This window comes from Pongo abelii, chromosome 19, assembly GCF_028885655.2.
Source record: "Pongo abelii isolate AG06213 chromosome 19, NHGRI_mPonAbe1-v2.0_pri, whole genome shotgun sequence".
NCBI lineage: Eukaryota > Metazoa > Chordata > Mammalia > Primates > Hominidae > Pongo > Pongo abelii.
The window spans coordinates 73,572,232-73,577,568 of record NC_072004.2 but is presented as its reverse complement, the minus strand read 5'-3'; the positions used below and the strand labels follow the sequence as shown (position 1 = coordinate 73,577,568).

The following is a 5,337-nucleotide window of genomic DNA, read 5'->3' as shown; positions in this document are numbered from 1 at the left end:
GAGGCCTGACGTTAGCCAGGCCTGCCCGCCGTCAGCCGGAGGCTTCAACGTCTCCCTGCGATGCTGTGCTTCAGTGGTCACCCTCCTGGTTCACTTTCATGTTCCGCCTGTACACCTGGCTCCTCCTTTTCAGTTCTGAGAAGATAGCAGTGGCAGAATTAGTAAAAGCGCCAAAGTCTTTGGTCTTTCTGATAAGTGCATAGAAGAAACGCTGACGTTTGCTGTCCTCCCTCTCCACCTCGGCTACCACAAAGGGAAACGCCCCCTGTCCAGTGGACACGTGACTCGCGTGACCTATCCATCATTTGAGATGACTGGCACTCCTTACCCTGCCCCCTTGCCTTGAATACAATAAATAGCAGCGCCTCCAGGCGTTCGGGGCCACTACCTGTCTCCCCGCTTTGGTGGCAGTGGTTCCCCCGGGCCCAGCTGTCTTTCTTCCTATCTCTTTGTCTTCTGGCTTTAGCTCTACCGTCTCTCGCCTCCGCACGCACACGAAGAGAAAACCCACGGACCCCGTAGAGCTGGACCCTACATTATCTCAGCTACGAGATAATCAAGATATTCATGTGGACTACTGAGTCTTTCGGTGCCCCCTGGCTATTTAATTTTTTTCCTGCGGGCGAGTGTTTCCCTCATTTCACGCCATCCCAATCTCCGCCGCCCTGTCTTGTCATCCCCATTCTACAGCCCAGCACGGGGTAGTATGGCAGCCGCTAGCCACAGGTATCTAGGGAGCCCTGGAAATGCGGTCAGTTCTAACGGCGCTGTGCTCTAAGTGTGAAATACACATGAGATTTTGACGGCGGTGTGAGTACAATTCTCACAATTTTTTTTTTTTTTTTTTTCCCAGACAGAGGTTCCCCTCTTGTTACCCAGCCTGGAGTCCAATGGCGCGATCTAGGCTCTCTGCAACCTCCGCCTCCCGGGTTCAGGCGATTCTCCTGCCTCAGCCTCCCGAGCAGCTGGGACTACAGGCATGTGCCACCACGCCCGGCTAAGTTTGTATTTTTAGTACAGACGGGGTTTCTCCATGTTGGTCAGGCTGGTCTCCAGCTCCCGACCTCTGGTGATCTGCCCAGCTGCCGCCTCCGAAAGTGTTGCGATTACAGGCTTGAGCCACCGCTCACCACCCAGGCTTTTTTCTTTTCTTTCTTTTTTTTTTTTTTTCTTAGAGACAAACTCTTGCTCTGTCACCCCAGGCTGGAGTGCAGCGGCGCGATCTCGGCTCACTGCAGCCTCTACCTCCCGGGTTCCAGCGATTCTCCTGCCTCAGCCTCCTGGGTAGCTGGGATGACAGGCGTAGGCCACCACGCCCAGCTAATTTTTGTATTTTTAGGGGGGTTTCCCCATGTCGGCCAGGCTGGTCTCGAGCTCCTGACCTCAGGCGATCCGCCGGCCTCGGCCTCCCAAAGCGCTGGGATTCCAGGCGTAAGCCACCGCGCCGGGCTCTTTCATTCTGTCTTTAGTTTCTGAGATAGAGTCTCGCTCGGACGCTCAGGTTGGACTGCAATGGCGTGATCTCGGCTCGCTGAGACTTCCGCCTCCCGGGTTCAAGGGATTCTCCTGTCTCAGCCTCCCGAGTAGCTGGGATTATTGACGCGCAGCACCACGCCCGGCTAATTTTTGTGGTTTTTGTATCTTCTGTCTTCTGCTCTTTAGTACCGCATAGAGCCGCAGAAGACTAGTGAGTCGAACAAACAGCCCCTCTTGCAGCAGTTGTGGATCACGGGGCTGCCCCCGGTACTCGTCCTGTGTCTCTCCTCCAAATCCCCGCTCCTCCTCAGCTATCACCTCTGCCGATGCTGGTGGTTTCCCTGGGTACCGGGAACCAAACTCTCATTCCTGAGGGGCCTGAGCCCCCCGTGGCCAGGCCCTTCTCAAGTCAGGGTTCCTGCGCATTCACAGTTACAGGTGGCCCTGGGAGTAACACCTGGCACCCAAACAGATCACCAGAGTCCACACATAGTCCACCTGCCCTCCCTGCGTAAGATCAGCTCTTCCTCCTCCCGACGACAGATCAGGGTCAATGATCCCTGCCAGGATGGCGACTGCCCCAGCCTGCTGGTCCGACCTGTCCAGCCACAGCTGTTGCTTGAAGGCTTGAAGTTCACTGGGACCCTCTCCCGCTTTCTACAAACTGGTTCCTTTATTTTTATGTTTATTTATTTGGGACGGGGTCTGGCTCTGTCACCCAGGCTGGAGTGCAGTGGTGCAATCACTGCTCACTGCAGCATCCACCTCCCAACCTCCACCCATCCTCCTGCCTCAGCCTCTGGAATAGCTGGGGTACACATACGCCCCAGCCCGAACAGGTTTTCACTAGGTTGCCTGGGCTCTTTCTTTCTTTGTCTTTGTTTGTATGTTTGTTTGTTTGTTTCGAGACGGGGCTCCGGCTCTGCCGCCGGGGCTGCAGTGCAATGGCGTGATCTCACCTCACTGCGGCCTTCTGGGCTCAAGCGAACCTCCCACTGTGCCCGGCCTGAAGACAGCCTTTAGAGAAAGAAGCAGGGGGAGTTCTTCGGAGGACAGACAAGATTTCTGGAGTTTGGAGAGGGTGAGAGACTGGGTCAGCGAAAGGAACATTCCGATCTTTATGCTGGGATGCAACGTATACATACAGGGATGAGACCCAAAAGAGCCGGCAGAGATTTGTCATCGTGGTTGCAAGGCAACTGCCGGTGGCTGATCCCGTAAAGGATACACACACCTAGAACGGAGCCTAACGGTGCATCAGGCATGAAGGGTGGAGCCACGATGCTTGGACTTCTTGGAGTTCTGCTCCTGTGCGTTCCGTGATAAATGGCTTATACTACCTGCACCTCAGTTTTTCCTGGGCAAAAAAGGAAGCCTGTTGCCGGTGCGTTGGCACCTGCCTTAAAGCGCCGGCTACTCAGCGGGCTGAAGAGGAAGAAGTTCCTGCTAGGAAGACCCATGGACACGTATGATTACTGCAGCACTATTTACAATAGCAAAGACTTGGAACCAACTCGAATGCCCATCAGTGACAGGCTGGATAAAGAAAATGTGGCACGTATACACCATGGAATTACTACGCAGCCATAAAAAAGGATGAGTTCATGTCCTCTGCAGGAAGGTGGATGAAGCTGGAAGGCCTCAATCTCAGCAAACTGACACAGGAAGCGAAAACCAAACACCGCATGTTCTCACTCCTAAGTGGGAGCTGAACAGTGAGAATACATGGACACAGGGAGGGGAACATCACACGCCGGGCCCTGACGGGGCGTGGGGGGCAAGGGGAGAGAGAGCATTAGGACAATTAGCCAACGCATGCGGGGCTTCCAACCTAGATGACTGGTTGATAGGTGCAGCAAAGCACCGTGGCACACGTGTACCTATGTTCCAAACCTGCACGTCCTGCACATGTACCCCAGAACTTGGGAGGGGGTGGGGGAAACCAAAAGAGAGAGCGGGGGAGAGGCGGGGGGGGGGAGAGAGAGAGAGAGACAGAGAGAGAGGGGAGAGAGAGAGGGGAGAGAGACGGAGGAGAGAGAGAGAGAGGGGAGAGAGAGAGAGAGAGGAGAAAGAAGTTCAATTCCGGGTGGATCCCATTCCTTTAAAAGGTCGCCACCCACTCGACTGCCAAGCTGAGATCTAAGGACCTCCAAAGGAGTAGGTCGTGGCCTTCCCAAAGCGCAGTAGTCACAGTGGAAACGGAAGTATGCCGCAAAGCCTACCGTCTACCGCCCGCAGGTCAGAAACCTCATGGTACTTCAAGAGGAGCAGCTAAGTCAAGCCGGCGTGTCACGGGTACTGGGCGTGCAAGCCGCCCCGCAGGTACTCTGTCTCTTTCTTCCTCTACTTTTAGGAAACACACGTATGTATCCCCGGAGGGAAGTGCACCGTTCCTGGAGGTACTGCAATACCAGGTCGATGCGTGGAGTGGACGGAGCAAGCTCCTATTCCATCTCCCTGCTCCAAAAATCCATTTAATATATTGTCCTCGGATAGAGGACGTATCAGATATTAAACTGATAAGAACAGATACTACACTTGATCTTAGCCAAAAGGCCGAGAAGCGATGCGGTCGCCCTCGCGCCCGCCGTCACCGTCCCACTCTCATCCACATTCAAGTCGCGGTGAGAGCCCCAGCCTCGCTCCTTGCCCCATTCCCTCTGTCTCGTCCACAGCGCTATTGACGCCCTTACACACTCGGGCTGATTTCTTATTCTCCGCCTTTGAAAAGGGAAATCTTACACCCGTGCTTGTTCCGGCGTTCCCGGGCTTTCATTTCGAATTTGCATGCCCCGCCCTTCCACAGAGGGCGTGGCCTCCGCGGTTGACTCCGCCCCCCGGGGCCGCCTCTGCGTGGGGGAGCCGGGGCTCCGCTGGGGGCGACTTCCTTGTTTGTATCCAGCCAGCGAAAAGACAGAACCGGAAGAGACTGGGGGGCGAGGGCGAGAGGGGTCTGTGGAAGAGACCTGTCGGCGGAGAGCGGTCCACGCTTTCCTGGAGAAAGACGAGGCCCCAGGGCAGGAGCGCGGGCTGCGCTGGGCCTTTACTTCGTCGCCCGCGGGCGGGGAGACCGGCCCCGTACCCGAGGGGACGAGGGGCCCATGCCGAGTCAGGGAAGCCGAAGGCCTGGAGGGGCTTCCGGGAGCAGGGGCTGGAGTTCCTCCGCCAGGCAGGAGGCTGGCACCAGACACCCGGCAGAGGGAGGCGGCGAGGGCCCGGCAAGGATTCTCCCCAGCCCCTGTGCCTGCGTCTCCTGTGGCTTCTGTGCACGGACCGTGTCCTGTGCCGTGTAGGGACAGCTGCCTCTCTGCTCGGGACGTGGATTCCTTTCTCCTTTCACCTCCTCCTCGCCTGGCTACTTCTGACGCAGGTCGTCAGGACTCCGCTTGGGTGTCACCCGTCCAGGAAGCCTCCCTTACTCAAGGGCCCTCGGCACCCGCCCCGTATGTAAGACTAGCAGCCCTCCTGTGTATTTCATCGCACCCCACCCCACCCCGCCGTTGTTTATATCAGCTATTCCACTCACCACCCTTCTGGGCAACCCTTTATCTCCCGCTCTGAAATCCCATCACGGAGGGCTGGGACCCCCTCCTCAGTGCTTATCCCTGTTTCCCCGCGCGAGTCTGGCGCCTGGCGTGTGGAAGGCGCTCAGTAAACGTTTGTGGAGCGAAGAAACGACGCAAACGTGATGAGCACGACAGACCGCAACAGGGAAGACGCAGTTAGGAGGCTACTGGCCCGGCGCGGCGCGGGGGAAAAGGGGGAAGGTCGGGCTCGGGGTGGCAGGACCCCAGAGGGCAGGGGTGACTGCCGGGGTGCTCTTGGGGCAAGATGGGCGTCAAGGCCCCCAGCAAGGTTGGG

General features: G+C 57.0%; 1 non-coding gene across 1 annotated transcript; it reads right to left on the bottom strand.

Moving 5' to 3' along the window:
• Nucleotides 1-3,853: 3,853 nt before the first annotated feature.
• LOC129054978 (U2 spliceosomal RNA) lies at nt 3,854-4,044 on the bottom strand. Its single transcript, XR_008519656.1, has one exon. It is a non-coding gene; the product is annotated as a U2 spliceosomal RNA (small nuclear RNA).
• Between the last annotated feature and the right edge of the window lie 1,293 nt (nt 4,045-5,337).